The sequence below is a fragment of the Manis pentadactyla genome, chromosome 2 (genome assembly GCF_030020395.1).
Source record: "Manis pentadactyla isolate mManPen7 chromosome 2, mManPen7.hap1, whole genome shotgun sequence".
Lineage (NCBI taxonomy): Eukaryota > Metazoa > Chordata > Mammalia > Pholidota > Manidae > Manis > Manis pentadactyla.
Genome location: NC_080020.1, coordinates 20,657,872 through 20,672,710, shown reverse-complemented (window position 1 = coordinate 20,672,710; position 14,839 = coordinate 20,657,872). Strand labels below are relative to the sequence as shown.

The 14,839-nt window shown below is 38.3% G+C and overlaps 1 long non-coding RNA gene across 2 annotated transcripts in view; it reads left to right on the top strand.

Moving 5' to 3' along the window:
- LOC118923334 (uncharacterized) overlaps positions 1 to 14,187 on the top strand; it is an 84,918-nt gene extending 70,731 nt beyond the window's left edge. Inside the window, exons 1-3 of one of the 2 annotated variants that reach the window (XR_005029180.2) lie at positions 8,160 to 8,896; positions 8,987 to 9,109; positions 10,890 to 14,187. This is a non-coding gene — a long non-coding RNA (uncharacterized LOC118923334). Of the gene's footprint in view, positions 1 to 8,159; positions 8,897 to 8,986; positions 9,110 to 10,889 lie in introns of those variants that run through there. The other variant, XR_008993238.1, reaches the window with a different exon arrangement.
- The last annotated feature ends 652 nt before the right edge of the window (positions 14,188 to 14,839 follow it).

Sequence of the window (14,839 nt, the reverse complement as noted above, 5' to 3'; positions counted from 1 at the left end):
ACAGTCACTGTCCATCAGCATACCAAGACGCTGTAGAATCACTACTTGTCTTCTCTGTGTTGCAAAGCCCTCCCCTTTCCCCCACCACCCACATTATTCATGCTAATCATAATACCCCCATTCTTCCCCGCCCTTATCCCTCCCTACCCTCCCATTTTCCCCAGTCTCTTTCCCTTTGGTAACTGTTAGTCCATTCTTGGGTTTTGTGATTCTGCTGCTGTTTTGTTCCTTCAGTTTTTCTTTTGTTCTTATACGCCACAGATGAGTGAAATCATTTGGTATTTCTCTTTCTCCGCTTGGCTTATTTCACTGAGCACAATACCCTCTAGCTCCATCCATGTTGTTGCAAATGGTAAGATTTGTTTTCTTCTTATGGCTGAATAATATACCATTCTGTATATGTACCACATCTTCGTTATCCATTCATCTACTTATGGACATTTAGGTTGCTTCCATTTCTTGGCTATTGTAAATAGTGCTGCAATAAACATAGGGGTGCATCTGTCTTTTTCAAACTGGAGTGCTGCATCCTTAGGGTAAATTCCTAGAAGCGGAATTCCTGGGTCAAATGGTAAGTCTATTTTGAGCATTTTGAGGAACACTGCTTTCCACAATGGTTGAACTAACTTACATTCCCACCAGCAGTGTAGGAGGGTTCCCCTTTCTCCTTAACCTTGCCAACATTTGTTGTTGTTTGTCTTTTGGATGGTGGCCATCCTTACTTGTGTGAGGTGATATCTCATTGTGGTTTTAATTTGCATTTCTCTGATAACTAGTGATGTGGAGCATCTTTTCATGTGTCTGTTGGCCATCTGAATTTATTCTTTGAAGAACTGTCTGTTCAGCACCTCTGCCCATTTTTTAATTGTATTATTTGCTTTTTGTTTGTTGAGGAGCATCAGTTCTTTATATATTTTGGATGTCAAGCCTTTATCGGATCTGTCATTTACGAATATATTCTCCCATACTGTAGGGTAACTTTTTGTTCTTTTGATGGTGTCTTTTGCTATACAGAACCTTTTCAGCTTGATATAGTCCCACTTGTTCATTTTTGCTTTTCTTTTCCTTGAGATAAGTTCAAGAAAAGGTCACTCATGTTTATGTCTAAGAGATTTTTGCCTATGATTTTTTCTAAGAGTTTTATGGTTCCATGACTTACATTCCGGTCTTTGATCCATTTCGAATTTACTTTTGTGTATGGGGTTAGACAGTGATCCAGTTTCATTCTCTTACATGTAGCTTTCCAGTTTTGCCAGCACCATCTGTTGAAGAGACTGTCATTTCCCCATTGTTATGTCCATGGCTCCTTTATCGAATATTAATTGACCATATATGTTGGGGTTAATGTCTGGAGTCTCTAATCTGTTCCACTGGTCTGTGGCTCTGTTATTGTGCCAGTACCAAATTGTCTTGATTACTATGGCTTTGTAGTAGAGCTTGAAGTTGGGAAGTGAGATTCCCGCCACTTTATTCATCTTTCTCAGGATTGCTTTGGCTATTCAGGGTCTTTGGTGTTTCCATATGAATTTTTGAACTATTTGTTCCAGTTCATTGAAGAATGTTGTTGGTAATTTGATAGGGATTGCATCAAATCTGTATATTGCTTTGTGCAGGATGGCCATTTTGACGATATTAATTCTTCCTAGCCAAGAGCATGGGATGAGTTCCCATTTGTTATTGTCCTCTTTTTTTTTATTTTTAGATAATTATTTTTTATTGAAGGGTAGTTGACACACAGTATTACATTAGTTTCAGGTGTACAACACAGTGATTCAACATTTATATACATGATAATTCTAGGTACCAGCTATCACCATACCAAGTTGTTACAATATTTTGACTATATTCCTTATGCTATACATTACATCCCGGTTACTTATTTATTTTACAATTGGAAGTGTGTATACATATATATTTTTTTTTGTGAGGGCATCTCTCATATTTATTGATCAAATGGTTGTTAACAACAATAAAATTCTGTATAGGGGGGTCAGTGCTCAATGCACAATCATTAATCCACCCCAAGCCTAATTTTTGTCAGTCTCCAATCTTCTGAAGCATAACGAACAAGTTCTTACATGGAGAACAAATTCTTACATAGTGAATAAGTTACATGGTGAACATTACAAGGGCAGTCATCACAGAAGCTTTCAGTTTTGCTTATGCATTATGAACTATAAACAGTTCAAATATGAATACTCATTTGATCTTTATACTTGATTTATATGTGGATACCACATTTCTCTATTATTATTTTTAATAAAATGCTGAGGTGGTAGGTAGATACAAGATAAAGGTAGAAAACATAGTTTAGTGTTGTAAGAGAGCAAATGCAGATGATCAGGTGTGTGCCTGTAGACTATGAGTTAATCTAAGCTAGACAAGGGCCATAAAACATCCACGGATGCAGAAGATTTCTCTCAGAACGGGGGGGGGGGGTTCTAAGCCTCACCTCTGTTGATCCCCCTTTTTCTCACCTGATGGCCCCCCTGCGACTGTGCCTGTCTTACGTTGTTCCTCCCTTGAGGAATCTTACCCGTCTGTGGCTAACCAGTCATCTTCCAGGGCCATACAGGGAAATGTAAAGTTGGTAAGTGAGAGAGAAGCCTTATTGTTTGAAAAGGTTAGCTTTTTACTTCTTTGCATATTTATGCCCTGTGGCTTCTATGCCCAGCATTTGTCTTGAGGTATCTTTACCACTTGGAAGAATTATGATACTCGGTAAATTTGATAGGAGGCACGAATTCTATTTAAGGGTTGTAATTAGGAAGGAAGAAGAAAAGCTATAGAAGTAGCAGGTGGAAGAAAACATGGGAATATTGATTATTTCTTTGACATCTTCTTGTAGAGTAACTTCAGCATATATAGGTTTTAAACTACTAATTAAATTGTGCACACACATTAACATAATAGGAGTACGGTTACATAACCAAAGCATACCTGTAATTACCAGACATCTCCAGTGAAACCAAGAAAACCAGTTAGGCACCTTAGGCATTTGTGAAAACTTATCTATGATATGGTGGATATTGTCCAACTGAACTTGAACAGTCTGAGAGAAATCAGACAAATTAAAACAGTCCATTCCTGGGGACTGTTCACATCCCATATGTTCTTTTAACAGTAAATAATCTGTAGTTGTAAGATTTTGGAGCACTACAATTTGCACTTCTCCTAATTCTTGGTTGAGTTCCAACAGTATAGAGCCAGTCAAATTTGTTGTTTTACTATATGCACAGGCCAGCTTAGATATCTCCTTCTTCATTCCCATGGCAAGTCCAGGAACTGGTGGGATGAGTGCATCTACACCTGTAGCAGTGTGCGGATCTTTGTTAGGGTTTTTTGATGATCATCTTCTGGCATGAGTCTTCCCGAGAGTGCTGATGTTGGTAGTTCTTTTTCATATCGTATCTTAGTTCATTTTCGGGGTAGCCCAATTAGGCTTTGATCCTCTGTATAAACACAAACAGACCCTTTGCCTACACTTTTATATGCCCTTTATATCATTGTGTAGAACTCAGTGGAGGTCACCACACAGGAACTGCTTTTTTTTTTATCATTAATCTACACTTACATGACGAATATTTTGTTTACTAGGCTCTCCCCTATACCACGTCCCCCCTATATACCCCTTTACAGTCACTGTCCATCAGCGTAGCTGTTATTGTCCTCTTTAACTTCTCTTAAGAGTGTCTTACAGTTTTCAGGGTATAGGTCTTTCACTTCTTTGGTTAGGAGTATTCCTAGGTATTTTATTATTTTCGATACAGTTGTGAATGGTGTTGTTTTCCTGATTTCTCTTTCTATTGGCTCATTGTTAGTGTATAGGAAAGCCACAGATATCTGTGTGTTAATTTTGTATCCTGCAACTTTTCTGTATTCTGATATCAGTTCTAGTAGTTTTGTACTGGAGTCTTTAGGGTTTTTAATGTACAGTATCATGTCATCTGCAAATAGTGACAGTTTAACTTCTTCTTTACCAATCTGGATTCCTTGTATTTCTTTGTTTTGTCTAATTGCCATGGCTAGGACGTCCAGTACTATATAAAATAACATTGGGGAGAGTGGGCATCCCTGTCTTGTTCCCGATCTCAGAGGAAAAGCTTTCAGCTTCTCGCTGTTCAGTATGATGTTGGCTGTGAGTTTATCATATATGGCCTTTATTATGTTGAGGAACTTGCCCTCTATACCCATTTTGCTGAGAGTTTTTATCATGAATGGATATTGCATTTTGTCGAATGCTTTTTCAGCATCTATGCAGATGATCATGTGGTTTTTGTCTTTCTTTTTGTTGATGTGGTGGATGATGTTGATGGATTTTTGAATGTTTTACCATCCTTGCATCCCTGGGATGAATCCCACTTGGTCGTGGTGTATGTTCCTTTTGATATATTTTTGAATTCAGTTTGCTAATATTTTATTGAGTATTTTTGCATCTACGTTCATTAGATATTGGTCTGTAATTTTCTTTTTTGGTGGTGTCTTTGCCTGGTTTTATTATTAGGGTGATGTTGGCTTCATAGAATGAGTTTGGGAGTATTCCCTCCTCTTCTATTTTTTGGAAAACTTTAAGGAGATTGGGTATTATATCATCTCTGTATGTCTGATAAAATTCTGAGGTAAATCCTTCTGTCCCAGGGGTTTTTTTCTTGGTTAGTTTTTTGATTACTGCTTCAATTTCTTTGCTCGTAATTGGTTTGTTTAGATTTTGTGTTTCTTCCTTCGTCAGTCTTGGAAGGTTGTATTTTTCTAGGAAGTTGTCCGTTTCTCCTAGGTTTTCCAGCTTCTTAGCATATAGGTTTTCATAGTACTCTCTAATAATTCTTTGTATTTCTGTTGAGTCTGTCATGATGTTTCCTTTCTCATTTCTGATTCTGTTGATGTGTGTTGACTCTCTTTTTCTCTTAATAAGTCTGGCTAGAGGCTTATCTATTTTGTTTATTTTCTCGAAAAACCAGCTCTTGGTTTCATTGATTTTTTCTATTGTTTTATTCTTCTCAATTTTGTTTATTTCTTCTCTGATCTTTATTATGTCCCTCTTTCTGCTGACTTTAGGCCTCATTTGTTCTTCTTTTTCCAATTTTGATAACTGTGATGTTAGACTATTCATTTGGGTTTGTTCCTCCTTCTTTAAATATGCCTGGATTGCTGTATACTTTCCTCTTAAGACTTCTATTGCTGTGTCCCACAGAAGTTGGGGCTTTGTGTTGTTGTTGTCATTTATTTCCATATATTGCTGGATCCCCATTTTAATTTGGTCATTGATCCATTGACTATTTAGAAGCGTGTCCATGTGTTTGTGAGCCTTTTTGCTTTCTTGGTACAATTTATTTCTAGTTTTATACCTTTGTCGTTGAAAAGTTGGTTGGTAGGATTTCAATCTTTCTGAATTTACTGAGGCTCTTTTTGTGGCCTCATATGTGGTCTATCTGGAGAATGTTCCATGTGCACTTGAGAAGAATGTGTATCCTGTTTCTTTTCAGTGTAGAGTTCTGTAGATGTCTATTAGGTCCATCTGTTCTAGTGTGTTGTTCAGTGCCTCTGTGTCCTTACTTGTTTTCTGTCTGGTGTATCTGTCCTTTGGAGTGAATGGTGTGTTGTAGTCTCCTAAAATGAATGCATTGCAGTCTATTTCCTCCTTTAGTTCTATTAGTATTTGTTTCACATATGCTGGTGCTCCTGTGTTGGGTGCATATATATTTATAATGGTTATATCCTCTTGTTGGACTGAGCCCTTTATCATTATGTAATGTCCTTCTTTATCTCTTGTTACATTCTTTGTTTTGAAGTCTATTTTGTCTAATACTAGTACTGCAAGACCTGCTTTTTGGTCCCTATTGTTTGCATGAAATATCTTTTTCCATCCCTTGACTTTTAGTCTGTGCATGTCTTTGGATTTGAGGTGAGTCTCTTGTAAGCAGCATATAGATGGGTCTTGTTTTTTTATCCATTCAGTGACTCTATGTCTTTTGATTGGTACATTCATTCCTTTTACATTTAGGGTGATTATTGATAGTTATGTACTTATCGCCATTTCAGGCTTTAGATTCGTGGTTACCAAAGGTTCCAGGTTACTTTCCTTACTATCTAAGAGTCTAACTTAACTCACTTAGCATGCTGTTACAAACACAATTTAAAGATTCTTCTCTATTTCTCCTCCTTTTTATTCCTCCTTCATTCTTTATGTATTAGGTATCAGATTCTATACTTTTTCTCTATCCCGTGATTGGCTTTGGGGATAGTCAATTTAATTTTGCATTTGTCTTGCAATCAGCTGCTCCACCCTCCCTACCATGATTTTACTACCTCTGGTGACAGCTATCCAACCCTAGGAACACTTCCATCTATCTCAGTACCTCCAAAATAGACTGCAGAGATGGTTTGTGGGAGGTAAACTCTCTCAGCTTTTGCTTATCTGGAAATTGTTTAATCCCCCCTTCAAGTTTAAATGATAATCTCACTGGATAAAGTAATCTTGGTTCCAGGCCCTTCTGCTTCATGGCATTAAATACATCATGCCACTCCCTTCTGGCCTGTAAGGTTTCTGTTGAGACGTCTGTTGTTAGTCTGATGGGCTTTCCTTTGTATGTGATCTTATTTCTGCCTCTGGCTGCTTTTAACAGTCTGTCCTTATCCTTGATCTTTCCCATTTTAATTATTATGTGTCTTGGTGTTGTCTTCCTTGGATCCCTTGTGTAGGGGGATCTGTGGATCTCCATGGCCTGATTGACTATCTTGTTCCCCAGATTGGGGAAGTTTTCAGCAACTACCTCCTCAAAGACACTTTCTATCCCTTTTTCTCTCTCTTCTTCTTCTGGTATCCCTATAATGCGAATATTGTTCTGCTTGGATTGGTCACACAATTCTCTCAATATTTCTTCATTTTTAGAGATCCTTTTTTCTCTCTGTGCCTCAGCTTCTTTGTATTCCTCTTCTCTATTTTCTATTTCATTTATTGTCTCCTCCACCATATCCAACCTGCTTTTAATACCCTCCATCGTGTTATTTAACGATTGGATCTCTGTCCTGAATTCTATCCTGAGTTCTTGGATGTCTTTCTGTACCTCCATTAGGATGTTGATGATTTTTATTTTGAACTCCCTTTCAGGAAGAGTCACGAGGTCCATATCATTTAAATCTTTTTTGGGAGTTGTATTAACAATTTTACTCTGGACAAGGTTCCTTTGGCGTTTCATGTTTGTATATGGCGCCCTCTAGTGTCCAGAAGCTCTATTCTGGAGCTGCTGAGCCCCTGAAGCAATGTCGTGGGTTGCAGGGGAGCGGTACTGGGGGTAGGAAAGAGCTGTTCCCCGCCTCCTGGCTCCTGTGCCTGTCTCCACTGCCTGAGCCAGTGGGCTGGGCACACAGGTATGTTTTTATCTCAGAGCAGCCAGATATGGATCCCTGCTTTACACAAGCAGTTGGAATACCAGTCTCCCCAGGAATTCTGCCTGTATTAACTTTCCAACCCGGTAGTCATGCAAGTCTCATGAAAGCACCATGAAATGTAGGTTTGTGCTCTCAGCGCAGATCTCCAGAGCTAGGTATTCAGCAGTCCCAGGCCTTCCACTCCCTCCCTGCTCCGTTTGTCTTCCTCCCGCCCGTGAGCTGGGTGGGGGAGGGGCTCGGGTCCCGTGGAGCCACAGCTCTGGTACGTGAGGTCTGCTTTTTTTCTACAGGTGTGTGCAGTCTGACCCGTCCTCTTTCCTGTTGCTCTCTCAGGATTAGTTGCGCCAATTAAATTTTCTAATTGTATCCAGTTTTAGGAGGAAGATTCTGTCTCTCCTCTCACGCCGCTGTCTTTAATCCTCTTTTTGTCTTTATTTTTTAAGAGTTCCTTTTAAACTACTTCAGTTGTTGGCTATGTAGTTGAGCATTTCTTTGATGTAACAGAGTAGTTGTTGATACTCATTCTTGCCTTCTGCTTGCCCCTTCTTTACAAACACGCTCAGCTTGTCCAGAGCAGCTGAGCCCTTAAAAAACCCAGCAGGTCTAACACTTGGCCAAAGTGGAAATAGGCATTTTGTTACATCTCCTTCTTGGGAACTTTATTACATCTAAAAAATAAAATACATGAACATTAAAATTCTCACATGTTTTAAATAAAGACAACCATATTTATTATTTGAATGTTTGCTGGTTAGGATGTTACCATACATTGTCTCGTCTAATCCTTCCACAGTGCTGCAAGGTAAAAAAGGTTCTCAGCTGAGAAAAATGAGACTTACAGATGTTAAGAAACTCATCCAAGGTCAATAGCTGATGTATATAAATCAAGCATTGGATTTCAGGTTTATTTGTTACTAAAATTCATGCCCAGAACCTCTGCGCTATTCTGATCTTAGGCTTATTGTCCCTAATTAAAGCAGTTGGGCCAAGAAGCAGCAACTTGTTATTCTGAAAGCTTCAGCCAATGCTGCATGTTGAAATTGCCATCCCTTAACAAAAGCCAGTTTTTAAAGAGCAACTAGTTGGTTAGAATTGCTACCATGTCTTTAATTGCATAAATGCAAGTTTGTTTGGTTTTTAGTTAAATCACATTAAGTATTTAGATACTACTTAAGATGAGAAACAGACATATAAGCCATCTAACGAAATGAAACACAAGGGTCTGTGGCTATATTCCTGCTGTGCACTTTCTCAACACCTGAAACTAGATTTTCTTCCTCTGAAGCTCTGTAGGACAGTTCCATAAAAATGTGGATTAATATTTCACGGTCACCACAGAGAAGATGCAGCCCAATATTGTAAGAAGAGAAAGAATTGGCTTGTATGTTCTTCACAGAAATTTTCAGTGGCCCATAGGATTTGATCATAACTCTTCCAGAGACATAAATCAATCCTGCAACTCAGAGGTGCCCATTTGAAATGGCTAACAAAACGACTGTGGGAAAAGGTACTGACTGACTGCAGAGGAAACCATGTGGTACTTGAAATGGGGTCTCTCATGCGGCCTGAAATACTATTCCTTCCTATACTATTCCAGGCCCTGACTTATGACAGCAGAGAGGAGACTTCAGCAAGACTACCGAATGGCAGAGATATTTCTACTCCTAAGAAGTGGGATTGAATTTTCTGCCCTATCCTTCCCTCTGAGCAGTTTGGTCAGGTGAAGAAGTTTATTTTAGGAAATCTTATGTTTTCTAGAGGTAGTCCATCAGCTTAAGAAAAACACCAACTGTTGGTATGGATTTGGTCTGAGATTTTCTTGCTTATATCTCTCTGAAATGACTGACTCCCTAGTTTTTCCAGAGAAGCTACACTTTCTGGGGAAACAAGCATGAGTTTCCAATAGATTGGTTATTGAATCTAATGTCAGGTTTAGTAAAGCAGCTAAATTTTAGCTGGAAGATTGCTTTATTGAGAAACCCCAGTCTGTAAGAAATCATTATTTAATTAATTACTCCTTGAATCATAGACTGATGAAATTTATAGGGACGTTAAAGAGCATCTAAACCAGAAGGGTACAATCTGAAGTCCTTTCAGTTCTACCTAGAGGCCATTCATAGGCCTCAGTGGCCTCATTAATAACCAGAGATTATGCACAGATTCATTTATGTACATGTGTAAACACTGGACACATTAGTTTTTCTCCAGGGAAGAGAGTATAAAACTTGTACTAGTATTTTTAAAGGGCTCAAAATATTTAAGGATCACTGATTTAGATCAACATTTAATTAAATTTGAGCAAACAGATGCCCAGGGAGGTCAAGTGAATTGCAGATCACATGGCTAGAGAGAGACAGAACTTCTAGACACCAGAACTTCTGGTTTCTACCCCAGTGCTAGCACGCTGCTTCTGAGTCACCAACAATGCAGGCATTTCTCCTCTGGACTGTGTTTGAATTGGAGCCTACAACTAGGGTTTGAAAACACAAAACACATAAAATTCATTGCTCAAGAGTAGGAGGTTTATATATCTAGTGCATTGATATCGAAATAACCAGAAGTATACAATGGACTGCTCAGTTGTAAGATTTGGAATAGTGGGGTGTCTTAAAGTTCCCCCAGAAAGAGACCTGAGAGAAGCATTTGGACATGAACAGTTTAATTTATTGGTGATTCCAAGACACGGTATAGGAGTTGAGGAGTAAAGGAGAGTAAGTTAGAAATTGATGTGTTAACCAAAGGGATAGCACTGTGGAATTTGGAGAACCTCATGGCCTAGAATTATCCCACCAGAGGTGTAGGGAAGCTGGTACACTTAACTCTTGTCCATTGGTTGACAGCTTTTCTTGGCCAGAAAACAACCTTGGCAGAGCAATATAGGAATCATATATGAAAATTATCTCCCAGTAACCCCTAGGGTAGGCCAAGGTGATAGGGGCTGGTTTCACAAAATACACTAAAAAGTGTTTTAGGAGTTAAATGAAGAAAGATGTATCTGAATCCCAGAAGTCATTTACTGCTTCTTTTAACCCCTTCTTTTACAACCCATGAAAGGTGAAGACCCTTAATTTAATATCACTTAAAAAAGTGATTTCTGCTATCCTTTCATTGTCAGGGTACACTTTATATGCAGATGTCATTCTTTATGTTTTTGTTTTGTTTTGTTTTGTGCTTTGGGATCATCCCTGTATATTACTGACTTCATTTATATGGAGTCAGAATCTGCTGGAATCTCCCACTGGTGGCCAACTTTTATCCTGCATGTAAATGAAATATATTTAAGGCCTCTTCCAAGTGACAGCCTGTGGGAGCCAGCTGCCAAAATGACTCCCAGCAATCCCTGCCTCTAAGTATTTACACCTTTGTGTAGTCTCCCACCCTGAAGAGGGCTGACTTAAGTATTGAATAGAATAATACTGAAATGACAGAATGTGACTTCCAAGGCTAGGCCATAAAAGTCATTGAACCTGCCATCTTTTCCTCTTGGATTACTCGCTCAGGGGAAAACCAGCTGCCATGTCCTGAGGACACTCAAGAAGCTTCGTGGAGATGTCTACGTGGCAATGATCTGAGTCCTCCTGCCAGAAGCCATGCCAATAATCTATTTTGGAAATGGATCTGTCATTGCCAGCCAAGCTGCCAGATGACTGCAGTCACAGCCAACATTTTGACTGCAACGTGATGAAAGGACCGGAGCCAGAAACACTTAGCTATGTTCTATCAGATTTCGGACCCTCAGAAACTGTCTAATACATAGTGATTGTTTTAAGCTAATGAGTTTTGGAGTAATTTGTTACACCGCACATATATCTAATACTTAGCCTTTCTAGTGTTTAAAGGACAGCTACTCCTGACCTTCTCTTCTGTTTAAACATCCCCCTTTCTTTTCTGATCTCCCTTTGTGTGGCTCAGTTTTCTGCTCTTTTGCTCCAACACGGGGCTGTTCCTGTTCGCCAATATCCTTTTCAGTGTCAGTCTGTATTAGTTAAATCTCTTGGTTGAAAGTGACAGAAACTCAAATTCACCCAGCTTATGAATAAGAAGGGGGCTGTGTTGTCCCATGTCATCACATTTCCAGAGGGGAAGAGGAGGATCTGGCCTTAGAGACAGCTGGAACCAGGGACACAAATAGCACACGGGCTCTTTCTCTCTCTTTCTGCATTTTATCCTAGGTTTTGGCTTCACTCTCAAATCTGATGTCCTCAGAAACTTATAATCATTTTTACATAGCTTTTGTACTCAGAGCTGTGTGGCTGGAGACCAAAGAAAGTTCTTCCCTGCCAGAACATTTCAGTTAAAAAAATCTCAGAAGAGAATTGCAATTGGTCTGACTTCAATCGTGTTCATCCCCCTATAACACTGTGACAGAGAGCAGTTTACCAGGACCAGGTGAATCATGTGTGCACACCTGTGGTGAGGGACACCCTTGGAAGAGATTTAAGGAGAAGGAGAGACGAAGTGGCAACTCTAAGAAGAAGGTGACTATGGACAGAGGAGAGAATAAATCACCTCGGCTTCCTAGCTGTGTGTCATGTCCCTGTGGTGTTGGACCAGTGTGGGATGAACAGATTATTTTCTAGTAGTCAGATAAGTCCATTTCATATAATAAATAAGCTGATCAGAAATAAGATCTCTGGAAAAGTTAAGAGCACAGTGGGTGGTAGTAAGAAAATCTGTTCTTACTTAGGTAAGAGGGTTCAGTGACACAAGGAATGATGACCAGTGGAGAATGCCATGGTAAAGAAAAAAGGTTAGATAGGTTAGAACTGGACTTCTGGGACAGATGTGGGAGTGGGTACTCAAGCCCATGGCTTCTGAACCACAATACTGCAGCACACTGGGGTCACAGTCCTCTGTAAGGAAGCTTGTGGGGTCCACCTCAAACAATTCATTGTCAGTAGACAAAATACCATAGTTAATAAATTAATTCTCTTTTTTATGCACTAAGTTGGATATATAGTCGTCCTCATGATAATAGCCTTCTCCTTAGCATGCATCCAAGAGACAGTGTAGCCTAATGGTTAGAAAGATGGCCCTCTGATCAGACAGTCTGGATTTGAATCTTAGATCTTATTAGACATACGATCTTGGGCAAATTCTTTAACCTCTCTGTGCTTCATAGAATTTGGAATAATAATAATAATAATATATCATAGGAAATTAAATAAGTTAATATATAGAAAGTTCTTACAACAGCATCTGACACACAGTAAGTGCTATATAGATATTGGTAATTGTTATTACTATTATCATCATCATTATTCTTGAATTAAGGGGAGAGGTTTATAGTTTAACCTATCCCAATGGACACATGGGCATACCCATTTCAGTATCATCCATTCCATATACTGAGGAAGAGAAAAGCTGAAAAGTTGTCATTCTAAGCAGTCCGAGGACCAGAGTGTAAGTCTCTATAAGAGAGTGAAGACAAGTACGTTGAAATTATTTGTGGGACATTTGGGCTGCAAATAGAGGCCTCTTAGAAGACTACAATATCCACCTTGTCAAGTGTTAAAGTTGGTGCTGACTGCATGTCTTCAAATAATACAAAAGCAAATATATCCCACTGCACTTCCATAAGAAATAAGCATTCATCTGTGGGTTGTTGGTTTTCCAATTGCAGTAGCAAAGATTTAAGCCATATTTAGGATCCAACATATCCATCATAAAAGCTATCTTTCCTAATGCTCATTTTTATCCAAGTACAGTGCATAATTAAATGCTAGCACTGAGAAGCACTGTATTTAGAAAATAACAAGGCAAGATCATCAACCACAGCTATTTATGTACTCCTCCAGCTCGAATACCTCAGACTGTGCATGCTTGCTACTGACATTGCTTATTTTTAAGTCTTTTTTTAAACTGTATAAATCATACTTTTGAAAGATGTGGCAATTGGATCATTATATCATATAAGAAAAGCTTTAAAAACTAAGTGATGCTTAAAGATCATGCAGCACACCTATCTGAACATCTGTCTGCCATATATTTTTAAAATATTTGTCTCAAGTCAAACAATGACTTATGGAAGCAGTAGAACTATGACATGTGTGCCACACTCATGGCAATCATCACCAATTCTCTGTAAAGCCTGGACTGAGCTTCAGAATCCTTTTCAACACAAAGATCCAGGTAGCCACTTCAAATCAATTAAATTTAGCATGAAAATTTAAATCAGTTTATCATCCCCTAATGATGGCTAACCTAAATAGAGCCCAGGATACCAAATTTCCATACTAATCTGATTATACCATTCAAATTCTTCAGTTATGAACTATTTGAGCCACATTTGTCCATCTCCACACTCTTCTTGACTGTTCCATGAAGAATCAGTCCACCTCAGTGAATATGTTAGTGATAACCCTTCCTGAACCTGGTCAGTGATAAGCTCCCATACTGCAAATAACACTTTTTAAATGAAATATAATTCACTTTCCAGACAATTCATCCTTTTACAGTGCTCAATTGAGTATGTTTGACTATATTCACAATCTAATTCCAGGACATTTTCATTACTCACAAAAGAAACCCTATATAGCAGTCATTCCCCATTTCTCCCTCACCCTCTGTACCCCAGCCCTTAGGAACCACTAACCTATTTTCTATCTCTGGATTTGATTATTCTATACATTTAATATAAAAGGAATCATAAAATACATGGCCTTTTGTGTCTAGCTTCTTTCACTTAGCATAATGTTTTTAAGGTCCATACACATTGTATGTATCAGTACTTCATTCCTTTTTTGTAAGTGAATAATTTTCTATTGTATTATATACAAATTTTATTTATCCATTCAACAACTGATGGACATTTGAGTTTTCCTATTTCTATTATAAATAATGCTATCAATGTTTATTTACAAATTTTTATATAACATGTTTTCAATTCTCTTGTGTACAAATTTAGGAATGAAATTACCAGATTATATGGTAACTCAACATGTAAATTTTAAGGAACTGTTTTCCAAAGCAGTTATATAATTTTACATTCACACTAGTAATATAGAAGGGTTCCAGTTTCTCCACATCCTCACTAACACTTTCTACTGTTTGTCTTTTTGGTGTTACCCATTCCAGTAGATAAGGATGGCATTTCATTATGGTTTTGATTCACATTTCCCTAGTAACTAATGATACTGAACATCACTTCAGATGCTTATTGATCATTTGTGTATCTTCTATAGAGAAGTGTCTATTCAAATCTGTTACCATATTTTCATTGGTTTATTTGTCTTCTTATTGTTGATCTCTAAGTGTTATTGTATTTGTGATTATGCAACCTTTATCAGGTATAACATTGGCAAATATTTTATCCCCCTTGATAGACTGCCTTTTCACTTTCTTGATACTGTTCCTACACAAAACCTTTTAACTTTGGTACTGTGTACTATATCTGTTTTTTTCTCTAGGTGCTTCTAATATTGGTGATTTATCTAAGAAACCATTGTCT